This window comes from Zingiber officinale, chromosome 5A, assembly GCF_018446385.1.
Source record: "Zingiber officinale cultivar Zhangliang chromosome 5A, Zo_v1.1, whole genome shotgun sequence".
Classification (NCBI taxonomy): Eukaryota; Viridiplantae; Streptophyta; class Magnoliopsida; order Zingiberales; family Zingiberaceae; genus Zingiber; species Zingiber officinale.
The window spans coordinates 83,266,843-83,280,206 of record NC_055994.1 but is presented as its reverse complement, the minus strand read 5'-3'; positions in this window follow the sequence as shown (position 1 = coordinate 83,280,206).

Genomic DNA, 13,364 nt, shown 5'->3' with positions numbered 1-13,364 from the left:
TGTGGCCACCAACAGAAAAAATAAGGTCGTTGCTGATCTAGATGCGATGAAGGTGCAGGTTCGAGCGCTGGATCAACGCGTTATAGAATTGACCGACCTACTATCTACTGATAAAGAGAACTGATCTGCCACTGAAGCTAAACTACAAGCAGATCTGAAAGATCTTCAGGAAGCTCTCGACACCTCCCGAGCGGCGCTGAAGGAATACTAGGACGGAGAGTCCGACCGCTTCGAGGTGATGAGACGGAACTACCTCCGATCGGACGCGTTTGGTAATAAGTTCAGCGATCGGTTAGTCCTGTCCTTCGAAGAGGCTATCCGGGCAACCACTGTTTACTTAAAGGCCAAGGGCCATCTCCCAGAGGATACCTCCATCCCCCCCCCGAGACATGGCCAGCCTGCTGGAAGCCGTTCCGGAGCCCATCTTCGAGCCCCTGGAGTGAGGAGCGTTTATGATTTTCTTGTAGTGTTTTTTGTAACTCTTCCGTGTTAGGATGTATACTAAAAGCCTAGCTTTTGGTATAAACATTTATCTAGAAATAAGAATCACATTGGTCAAATGTCTACATTTATGATAAATGTAGTTGTTCAATTAATTTATATTGTAGATAACATGGTGTGTGGTGTCACACACAGAGGATCATGTTATCAATACCTTATAAATTATAAACAGTAGCTCACGACCAAGATGGAAAGGAACAAACTATTGGAAGGTCGTAGTGTAATTAGGTATTAGTTTATCTTAACTATATAATTACACTAGTACACTTAGAGTGTATTGAGTAGGACCATTAGAGGTCGTTTCTTTTATACTGACTTTATAAAGGAACAAAGACCTCAGTTATTATGGAAGTGTGTGCTCTTAATCCTAATATAATAACAAGCACATATATTTGATATTTATTTCTTTAATTTATCAATGGGTGAGATTTAGTTCGATAAATCAATAAGCCTGATAAGTTGGGAAATGATATCACTTATAGTGTGTGTTGTTGATTATAGAAGGAAACTATGTCCTAGTAATCTAGGTTGAGAATGCCCCCAAGAGGAGCTTATAAGGATTGTCATGTTAAACCCTGCAGGTGGACTTAGTCCGACATGACGATGAAGTTGAGTGCTACTATTCTTGGATCTAGATATTAATTAAGTGAGTTGTCAGTAACTTACTTAATTAGTGGACATTTGTTATCTTAAACATAGGGAGACTAACACACTCATAATAAGAAGGAGCCCAAAATGTAATTTGGGATTGGTGCGATAGTTCAATAATAGTTCTTTAGTGGAATGAATTATTATTGATAAAATTAAGTTATGTGTTCGGGGCGAACACGGGAAGCTTAATTTTATCAGGAGACCAAAACCAATTCCTCCTCTCGGTCCCTATCGTAGCCTCTTGTATATAGAGATTTATACCCACCACATACCCACTTTCTTACCCATCCAATGGGGCCGGCCAAGCTAGCTTGGAACCCAAGCTAGGGTCGGCCAAGACCAAGTGGATGAGCCAAGTTGGTGGCCGGCCAAAGCTTGGGTCCCAAGCTTAGGTGGCCGACCACTAAAATATTAAAAAGGATTTTTAATTAAAATTATTTCTTATGTGGATATCATATTTTTAAAAGAGAGTTTAAAATTAAAAATTTCCTTTTATAGCTTTCTACAAAAGATTAAGAGAAGAGATTAATCTCTTTCCTTATTTGTAGATTAAAAGGATGGTTTTAATTTTTGGTAAAAACTTTACTTATTTGTAAATTATCTACATGTTTAAAAGAGAGTTTAAAATTTGAAATCTTTTCTTATTTGTTGATTAAAAGGTGGATTTTAAATTTTAAGAAAACTTTCCTTTTTAACCATGTTCATGATTTAAAAGAGAGTTTACAAATTAAATATTCTCTTTTATAAGTTTCTACAAAAGATTAAGAAAAGATTTGATATATTTCCTTATTTGTAGATTAAAAGAGATTTTAATCCACATGTTTAAAAGAAAGATTTTAATTTATTAAATTTCCTTTTTATAAACCAATCATGAAGGGATAAAAATTATTGGAGAAATTTTTATAAATTTTTGGAAATAAATTAGAAAGTTTTAATTCTTGTTTAATTAAAACTCTCCTTGATTTGGGGAAATAAGTGGCCGGCCATGTTATAATGAAAAGAAAAATTATTTTTAATTAAATAAAATTTTCCTTTTCATGGCAAAAGAATTAAGGAAGTTTTTATTTAAATTTCCTTATTTGCCAAGATCAAGGATTATAAAAGAAGGGGTAGAGGTGCCTTGATCATGGCGAACGACTCTATAATTCTTTTCCTCCCTCTCTTCCTTGGTGGCCGGCCTCTTCCTCTTCTCTCTTCTCCTTCTTGTGGCCGAACCATCTTGTTCTCTTGGAGTCCTTGTGGTGGCTGGATCTAGCTTGGAGAAAAGGAGAGAAAGGAGGCTTCGCTCTTGCATCCCTTGGAGCTTGGTGGTGGTGGTCGAACCTCATCCTTTCTTGGAGTCATGTGGTGGCCGAACCTTGCAAAGGAGAAGAAGGTGCCTTGGTGGTTCTCGTCTCGGAAGATCGTTGCCCACACAACGTCCGGGATTAGAAGAGGAATACGATAGAAGATCAAGAGGTCATTATCTACTAAGTAAGGTATAACTAATATAGTTTTCCGCATCATGTTAGTTTTATCTCCATGTAAAAATACCAAATACAAGAGGCATGTGATTCTAGTATTTCGAATTAGTTTTTGATGTTGTGTTCTTTTATTTTTCTTTTCCTTGTGATTTGATTGTTCCTTTTGGTTAACCTAAAGTTATTTAAGGAAATTAAATATTAGCTTTCCTTAAAAGGCTTTGTCTAGGCGGTGGTGGTTGTTCCCATATCCAAGAAGGCCATGTGCCTCGCCATGCAGTCCTGGAAGCCAATTTTGGAAATTAATATTTAATGGAATTAATAACCTAGGTGATTTGGATCGAACGTGTTAAGTTCCGCAGGAGATCCAAGTCTAAACCTAAAAGAACAAATAAATTAAACTTAGGATCAAACGTGTTAAGTTCCGCAGGCGATCCGAGTTTAATTTAAAAGAACACATGGTAGCTAGGTAAAGGTTCAGACCTTTGTACAAAATTTTTGTGCAGTGGAACCATTAGGTTTTCCGAGTAGCAACCAACATTCCGATCGGCTCTAAGGGTCGGACTTTTAATGGATATATTCCGTCTTGTTATTAACTTACTTTGTCAATACTTGTGTCCTCCGATCTGACCGCGAACTACAATCGTTCACGTCTCCTCCCTCTTTCTCTTCGTTAATCGTTTCTCATCTTGCCCGGCCTTCCCAAGGAATTTTTAACAAAGTATTCTTTGTAACTAGGCCACTCGGCTGGACACCCCCACTTCTTATAATGGAATTCTCATTAGATGGTCGCGAAGTACCTTTGGTAACTCGGCCGTTCGGCCGCTCGATTCACATGTCGACCTCTTTAGCACCTTTTCGCCGATGTATTCGGACGGAAGTACGTTATCACTTTTTTTGTCCTTATGGACAAGGCTTGTCGATTGCTAGTGTTTATCGCTGAGCCGGGGCCCGCATGACTTGTCGCATCTACGCCAGACATTTTTCCGGCCGGGGGTTTATAGTCGTCGGTCCGACTCTAGAGTTTAACGTCGCCACTCGACGGTCTTCAAGCCGGGGTTTTTATAGTCGCCGGTTCGACTATAGAGTTTAACGTTGCCGCTCGACGGTCTTCAAGCTGGGGGGCTTATAGTCGCCGGTCCGACTCTAGAGTTTAACGTCGCCGCTCGACGGTCTTCAAGCTGGGGGGTTTATAGTCGCCGGTCCGACTCTTGAGTTTAACGTCGCCGCTCAACGGTCTTCAAGCCGGGGGGTTTATAGTCGCCGGTCCGACTCTAGAGTTTAACGTCGCCGCTCGACGGTCTTCAAGCCGGGGGGTTTATAGTCGCCGGTCCGACTCTAGAGTTTAACGTCGCCACTCGACGGTCTTCAAGCCGGGGTTTTTATAGTCGCCGGTTCGACTCTAGAATTTAACGTCGCCGCTCGACGGTCTTCAGGAATGAGCTTTCAGTTCAGATAATATACGCCTGGCCGAACGGTACGGGGTCTTCGCCATCAAGCCTGTGGCTCAGATAATATACTCCAAGCCGAACGGCACGGGTCTTCGCCATCGAGCGTTTGACTCGGATAATATACTCCCGGTCGAACGACACGGGGTCTTTGCCATGACATCATTCTGCTACCCGCTTTGTGCCCCCGAATCATGCCTTTGCTTTGTTCTCATAGCTTTCATTCCTGCAACCAAGTAATACATCCGAACAAAGTGTTCAAAATATATTACATCAGCGCACCTTTCATCCAGCCCGATAGGGCTGGAGGTGGTTTGCGCTCCACGGCCTCTCTAGCCTTCGTCCATCCTCATCATCCAAGTAGTAGGCTCCCGATCGGAGCATCTCGATGACTTTGAATGGTCCTGCCTAGGGAGCCTCCAACTTGCCTACGTCCCCGACCGGCTTGACTTTCTTCCAGACCAAGTCGCCCACCTGGAATGCTCGAGGAACCACGCGACGGTTATAGTTCTGCTTCATTCTTTGCCTGTAGGCCATCAGTCGGACGGACGCCTTGGCTCACTCCTCGTCGATCAAGTCCAATTCTAGCTGCCTCCGCTCGGCATTATCTTCGTCATAGCTCTGGATCCGGGCAGACTCTACGCCGACTTCGACTGGGACGACCGCCTCGCCTCCATACACCAGATGGAAAGGTGTTACTCTCGTTCCCTCTTTAGGGGTTGTGCGGATGGCCCATAAGACTCCCGGCAGCTCATCCACCCAGCTTCCTCCCATGTGGTCGAGCCGAGCCCGAAGAATTCGGAGTATCTCCCAGTTGGCTACTTCGGCCTGACCATTGCTTTGGGGATACGCCACTGACGTGAAGTGCTGCTCAATGCCATACCCCTTGCACCATTCCTCGAGCTGATTTTCGACGAACTGTCGCCCGTTGTCCGACACGAGCCGACGCGGAATGCCGAACCGACAGATGATGTTTTGCCAGATGAATATCTTGACCATGTGCTCGGTTATCTTGGCCAATGACTCAGCTTCCACCCACTTGGAGAAGTAATCTACTGCCACCAATATAAACTTTCGTTGCCCGGTCGCCATAGGGAAGGGCCCTACGATATCCATGCCCCACTGGTCGAACGGGCAAGACACTGTGGACGCTTTCATTTCTTCCGTCGGCTTATGCGAGAAACTGTGGTACTTCTGACAGGAAAGACACGTTGCGACGATCCGAGCGGCGTCCTCGTGTAGCGTTGGCCAGAAGTATCCGGCCAGCAGGATCTTCCTAGCCAAAGACTGGTCGCCCGGATGACCTCTACACGATCCTTGATGTACCTCCTGGAGAATGTACTCGGCGTCTTCCGAGCTGACACACTTCAGCAGAGGTCGGGAGAACGCCTTTTTGTAAAGTTGCTCTCCAATGAGCGTGAACCGGCCGGCTCTCCTTCTTAGTAGCTGAGCTTCGTCCCGATCGGATGGCGTGGCCCCTGAGCACAGAAACTCCATGATGGTCGTTCTCCAATCGCTCGGGAACGTGAGGCCTTCCATCCGATCTACATGGGCTACCAAGGATACTTGCTCGATTGGTTGCTGGATGACGACCGACGATATTGAGCTTGCTAGCTTGGCTAATTCATCTGCCGCCTGGTTCTCCGCTCGGGGTATCTTCTGGACCACTACCTCGGTGAAGCCGGTCTTGAGTTTCTCAAAGGCCTCTGCGTACAATCTGAGTCTTGCGTTGTTTATCTAAAAAGCGCCCATGAGTTGCTGAGCGGCAAGCTGGGAATCCGAGTGGATCACAACCCGACTGGCTCCAACATGCCGTGCGGCTTGCAATCCGGCTATGAGGGCTTCGTATTCCACCTCATTATTGGTTGCCCGATAATCTAGCCGGACGGATAAATGCATCCGCTCTCCCTGAGGCGACAGTAGCATAATCCTAATTCCGCTTCCGAGCCGAGTGGACGATCCGTCCACATATATTTTCCATGTAGCTTAGGGCTCAGGCTTTTGTACTTCGGTCACGAAATCTGCCAAGGACTGCGCTTTGATCGCCGAGCGGGGTTGGTATTGGATGTCGAATTCGCTAAGTTCCGTTGTCCACTTGATGAGCCGTCTGGAATCTTCAGGGTTCAGGAGTACCCTTGCAAGCGGGCTATTTGTCATCACAATAATGGTGTGCGCCAAAAAGTAAGGGCGCAACCTCCGAGCGGCGAGTACCAAGGCGAAAGCCAACTTCTCAAGACTGGTGTAGCGAGACTCAGCATCTTTTAAGATATGGCTTAAAAGTGCACTGGTTGTTCCTCACCGCTCGACCTTACTAATGCTAAGCCCACAGCATGCTCAATTGAAGATAAATATATGCGGAGCGGCTCACCTTCGGCTGGTTTCGCCAACACAGGTAAGGAATTCAGATAAGTCTTCAATTCCTCGAATGCCCGATCACACTCCTCATCCCATTGGAACTTGGTAGCTTTACAGAGAATCTTGAAAAATGGCAAGCTCCGGTCGACGGTCTTAGAAATGAACCTTGACAGCGCCGTTATCCGACTAGTGAGACGCTGTACCTCTAGGAGATTTCTGGGAGGCGACATGTCCTGCAATGCCTTTATCTTGTTGGGGTTCACCTCTATACCCCGCTCGGTCACAATGTAGCCCAGGAAGCGCCCGCCTTTTGCCCCGAACAGGCACTTTTGAGGGTTAAGTTTGACGCTATACCTTCTCAACGTTTGGAAGGTCTCCTCCATGTCAGCGTAGAGATCGGCCGCCCGGAAGGACTTGATAAGTATGTCGTCCATGTACACTTCCAGGTTGCGTCCGATCTGCTTCCTGAAGACCTTGTTCATCAGACGCTGGTAGGTGGCTCCCGCGTTCTTCATCCCGAACGACATTACATTGTAGCAGTAGGTGTCGTCCGCCGTGATGAAGCTGACCTTCTCTTGGTCTTCTCGGGCGAGCGGCACTTGATGGTAGCCTTAGTATGCATCCAGCATGCATATCAGCTCGCATCCGACCGTGGAGTCCACCAGCTGATCGATCCGGGGAAGGGAGTAGAAGTCCTTCGGGCACGCCTTGTTCAAGTCTCGGAAGTCAATGCAGACTCTCCACTTGTTGCCCGGCTTGGAAACCAGGACCACATTTGCAAGCCAACTCGGGAATTGTACTTCCTTTATGTGGCCGGCCTCCAGAAGCTTCTCTACCTCCGCCCGGATGATTACATTTTGCTTCACGCTGAAGTCCCTCTTCCTTTGCTTCACCGGACGAGCGTCCGGCCGGACATGAAGTTCATGTTGCGCTACGCTCGACGAGACCCCAGGCAACTCATGGGTCGACCAGGCGAAGACGTCGCAGTTTCACCGCAAGCATTTGATCAACTTCTCCTTCTGCTTGTCCTCCAGATCGGATGCTATGAAGGTGGTGGCCTCCGGTCGGGAAGGGTCAATCTGCACTTCCTCCTTTTCTTCATAAATTAATGAAGGTGGCTTTTCAGTAATAGCATGTACCTCGACCCGCGGCACTTTCCGAGCGGACTTTGCTTCGGCTCAAACCATCTCCACGTAGCATCTTCGAGCGACCAGCTGGTCTCCCCGCACCTCCCCTACTTGATCTTCCACCGGGAATTTAATCTTCTGGCAGAAGGTAGAGACGACCGCCCGGAACTCATTGGGAGCCGGTCGCCCCAGGATGACGTTGTATGCAGAAGGAGCATCAACCACGATGAAGGTGGTGGTCCTCGTCCTTCTGAGCGGCTCCTCGCCCAACGAGATAGCTAGTCAGACTTGGCCGACCGGCAAGACTTCGTTCCCCGTGAATCCGTAGAGGGGGGTCATCATTGGCAGTAGTTCGGCTCGGTCAATTTGCAGTTGGTCGAAGGCCTTCTTGAAGATTATGTTGACCGAGCTGCCTGTGTCAAAATGCGGTGAATAGTATAATTGGCTATTACCGCTCGGATGATCAGGGCGTCATCGTGAGGGACTTCAACTCCTTGAAGGTCCATGGACCCGAAGCTGATCTCGGGTCCGCTCGCCCTTTCCTGGCTACAGCCGACCGCGTGGATCCTCAGCTGCCTCGCGTGCGCCTTTCTGACTCTATTAGAATCTCCGCCGGTCGAGCCCCCAGCGATGATGTTGATCTCTCCCCGAGATGCGTTGCCCCTATTCTCCTCCTCCCGAGCGGAAGGTCGAGGTCGTTCATTTGACGCTCGGTGGTGGGCTCCGTGCTGCTGACGATGATGTCGCTCGGGGGATCTCCGTTCTATCCTTTGAACGGGGCTCCACTGTCGATGTTGCCGGTCTGGTGAAGGCGATCAATGGCGGTAACTCCTCGGCGCGGGATGAGCGATGGGGGGTAGGTTCCGACAGTCGCGGGTATTATGAGTGGCCGACTGATGGAGTGAACAAAACATCGGGGTCCATACCTTCCCCTTGTGCTTGGGACGATCAGCCGCGACTTGCTGGACGGCGTGCGGCCGAGTATGCTGATGAGGACGGGCGGCTTCGGCTCGCGGTCCTCTGGGTGGTTGGTGACTGATAGGCTGCTTGCGCTCGGCGGGAGCTGGTTGGTCGCTCTGGGCTTCTTTTCTTCTCGCCGCCTGGGCTTCCTCCACATTAATGTATTCGTTGGCTTTATGCAGCATGTGGTCGTAGTCCCGGGGCGGCTTCCGGATGAGCGATCGGAAGAAGTCACCATCCACGAGTCCTTGCGTGAACGCGTTCATCATTGTCTCCGAGGTGACCGCTGGAATGTCCATGGCCACCTGGTTGAAGCGCTGGATGTACGCTTGGAGCGGCTCCCTCGCGCCTTGCTTGATAGCAAACAGACTGACGCTTGTCTTCTGGTGGCGCCTGCTCCTTGCAAAATGATGGAGGAACGCTATTCGGAATTCCTTGAAACTTGTGATGGATCCGTCCGGCAATCTCCGAAACCACCGATGCGCCGATCCAGAAAGTGTGGTGAGGAACACTCGGCACTTCACGCCATCTGTGTATTGATGCAGAGTGGCGGTGCTGTCGAACTTACCCAGGTGGTCGTCTAGGTCGGTTGTCCCGTTGTACTCCCCGATCGCGGGGGGTGCATAGTGCTTCGGCAGTGGATCGCGAAGAATGGCGTCTGAAAACTGCCGGTTGATCCGCTCGGGTGACGATTCTGATCGGGGCGCCTTTCCTTTTCTGACGTCCCGGACGGGTGCTTCGTCCGATGAAGACCCCTTGTCTTGATTGGCTTGCGCTATCTCCGAGGGTGTCTGGAACAGAGCCCGATGGAAAGGTATCGGGGTGAGCGGTGCCCTCATCTGAGTGTTGGCCGACCCCTTGTTTTGCCCCCATATTGAGAGTTGCTCCTGCCTGTCTTCGGGTGGGGCTCGGCCCCCCGAGGCTGAAGTCGCTTGTTGTGCTGCCCACTCGGCCTGAGCTTTCTGCTGCTGCTCCACGATTTTTGCTGCACGCGCTTGGACGAGTGTTTCGAGCTCTTCAGGAGAGAGCGTTACCAGAAGTTGACGTCCAGCTTCTTCCATCTTCTCGACTCGGATTCAGGTGCGCTCCCACAGACGGCGCCAATTTGATCCTGTCCGAGCGCTGAGTCGACGGACGCTGGGGACGTGGCACGCTCCGCTGTCTCTGACTGGTGGTGTAGCCCTCTGATGAACCTGCAAGGAAGCCGAGCCGGGAGGGGTTTCCCGACGACGACCCTCGGACGCTCAAGTCAGGCAACAAGAGAGGCAGAGTAACGAGGCTACAGTAGAAATGTGTGCATACCTTCGTCAATGTCTGGGGTCTTTATATAGGACCCCGGGAAGCGCGGGCACGTTCCCCGATGCGTGCACGCTTCCCCAAACATACCTTAACAAGCCTGTGTCAGAAAAGTACCTCTGGCGCCATTCCGCAATCGTCCGAGCATATCCCAGATGTGACGGTGGAAGCTTCCGTCGTATGATTCTGTGTACGGCTCAGTCGCCAACTCTGCTGCTTGTCGGCGGTAGGTGTCTCGAGGATGATGTTATCCTCTGTCTTCTTTGTCCTCTTGCGTTCCCTGTCTGTTCCAGGGCCGAGCGAATCGGCCGCTCGGCAGGTATATCACTTATGCATCGGTCATATGCTCGGATGAGACTGCCCCTGTTTGTGTTGCCTTGCGCGCCGGCCGAACGGACAACCCGCTCGACCCTTGAAACCTTTTTACCTTGAGCATCGGAAACCCGACCCCTAGTCGGGTTGTCTCTCATTCGGTCCGGGGTATTCACGGCCGGTCGGCATTCGGTGCCCGGTCGATCGGCAGGTCTCTGAGTTGACTTTCTTGACTTTTGACCTCCACGTGCCATTGACCCTCCGCCAACGAGGATCCTCCGTCCTTATCACCGAATCAGTGGTATTTTCAGATTTTTCAGAGTCAATTAGAATTTAGCCTTATAGCTATATTCTAATTCTTTTCTCGAATCGATTTTTGCTCGAAGTTGGTGCAACACCACTCGAGTCCGTTTTCTTTTAAATACTTCCCGCACTACTAATCCAGGACCAAGTCCTGGAATTTTCTTGTTGTTTATTTTTTTCTTAGTTGATCTAAAATGGCCCAACAAGAGGGTTATAGCACTGTCCATCCCCCGCTCTTCACCGGAGAGGACTTTGGTTACTGGAAGGGCAGAATGGAGAACTTCCTGAAGATCTAGTTCGAGACGTGGATGATCGTCAAGACTGGTTTGGATCTGCCAACGGATAAAGACAGCAATCCTACACCCTGCGAGGATTGGGAACCTGCATTAATCAAGAAGGTGGAGGCAAATGCCAGAGCAACGTGTACCCTCCAGTGCGGACTAACAAAGGAGGAACTAAACCGCGTCGGTCCATTCTCAAGCACCAAGGAGCTATGGGAGAAGCTGATCGAGCTTCACGAAGGGACCTCCGATACCAAGGTAAGTAAAAGAGATCTTTTACTTAATAAATTATATAATCTGAAAATGCAGGAAGGTGAGACGGCAAGTTCACTGCACGCAAGAATTCAAGACATCCTCAATTCTCTCCACGGAATCGGGCAAAAGATAGAGAATCGGGACGTCATAAGGTACACACTAAACTCGTTTTCAAGGAGCACATTGTGGGCATCAATGGTAGATGCCTATAAAGTCTCCAAGGATTTATCTTCAATAAAGTTAGATGAATTATTCAGTGAGTTTGAATTACATGAGCAGACTAATGCACAACCAACCGAGAAGGGGGCTGCTTTGGTTGCAGGTACCAGTCGAACACACGAACCGAGATCACGACGAAGAACTGAACCAGAGTCAGAAGAAGAACCCGACTCAGATGATGAAGATAAAGAACTAACAACCGAGCTCATGAACCTTGTGAAGAGATTCTACAAGAAGAAGAAAGGCTTCAACAAGAAGGACCTAAAGAAGGCAGTCCAATCCAAGGAGGCCCAACCAAGTTATAAGGTAAAGTTCGAAGTGATCTGCTACGGGTGCAACCAGAAGGGGCACATCAAGGCCAACTGCCCTAATCAAAAGGATGCAAAGAAGCAAAGAAGGAAGAAGGCCTTAAAGGCAACATGGGACGAATCTTCCTCAGAAGACAACGACGATGAACTTGATCAGACGAGTTTACTTGCGCTGATGGCCCGGGACTAGATCGACGAATCCGAGAGCGAGATCGAGTCGGAGGCCGAGTCCGAGCGAAGCCACGGATCCGTATCTGTTTCCGAAGGGCTCGATCCCTCTGTAAGTATCCCTCGACTCAATCTTTGACTGAACCAGTTCAGACTGGAAACTCAATTCAAGTTCAAAAACTTGAAGAAGAGAACGCCAGTCTGAAAACTCAAGTTAAGGATCTGGAGAAAACACTAGAACGATTTTCTTTTGGTTCCAAGAATCTTGACATAATTCTTGGGATACAAAGAGCCGTTTACAATAGAACTGATCTAGGATTTAAACCAAAAAGAAAATATAAATCCTACTTATTGCTTGTAGAAAGAACAAATAGAAAAACAGTCTAAGCATGGGTCCCCAAGTCCAAATTGATCAATCAAGTTGGACTTGGTCAATATTGGATCCCGAAGGATCAAATACACTACCTCGATAGACCATATCGAGACTATGATTCAGGGGGAGCAAAAAGAAAAACGATATTAATAAAACGAACTTAAAATTCAAAAATAAATTAAAAATTCATAAATAAATTAAAAATTTGAAATTAAATTAAAAATTCGAAATTAAATTAAAATTCAAAATTCAAAATTTTAAAATAAATAAAAATTTTGAAATTAAATTAAAAATTAAAAATTAAATTAAAATTCAAAATTCAAAATTTAAAATTCGAAATTAAATTAAAATTAAAAATTCAAAAATAAATTAAAAATTAAAAATTAAAAATTAAATTTAAAAATTGAAATTAAATTAAAATTCAAAATTAAATTAAAAATTCGAACTTAAATTAAAATTAAAAATTAAAAATTCATTTTTAGTCAAATAAAAAATAGAAGGAGGATCCAGAATAGCTGACACCCCCAACTAAACTACCCGACTGGGTAACCGAACTTAATCTACTCGAAATGGGTAAACAAGAGTAGACTACCCGGCAGGGTAATTAAGGTTAGATAAAATGTGTTAGGTTTAACTTGACCCACGGTACTGGTGAAATTTTTGGATGATAGTACGTTAGGGAAGCTTGGGCATCGCATGTCTAGGAAGATATGGCTTCGACCTGATGCATTTGACTAAGTGGAACTGACCAAAGCTACCCTTAAATGGATCCTAACCAGTTAGACCAAGGTTTGGTATTAAGTTCAATGGGTAGGACTATTTGGGAAACCTCGAAGGCATGATTACTTTAATGAGGTCTTGTGACTCACCATAGCCTAGAAGTTTATCCAAAGAACGCTTACTTGTTGAACCCAAAGCTAAACCTGAATCTAACACAAAGTTAAACCAAACCCTTATATTGAACCTCAATTCATCTCACAACAATTATAGGAGTACCTGATTGAAAATTTAGATCGGGTGAGATGACTAAGGAATTTAAAAAATTCAAAATTAAATTTGTAACTGTAATTAATTCAAATTCAAAATTAAATTCGTAACTATAATTAATTCAAATTCTATAATTAAACTCTTAATTAATATTATTATTTTTTTAAAATTAATCTAAAATTATTTGAAAAATCTTTTAAAAAACATTTTAAAAATCTTTTAAAACTTAATTTCAAAATTATTTGAAAAAATCTTTTAAAAAACATTTTTTTAAATATTTTAAAACTTAATTTCAAAATAATTTGAAAAATCTTTTAAATCATTTTAAAAATCTTTTGAAACTTAATTTCAAAATTATTT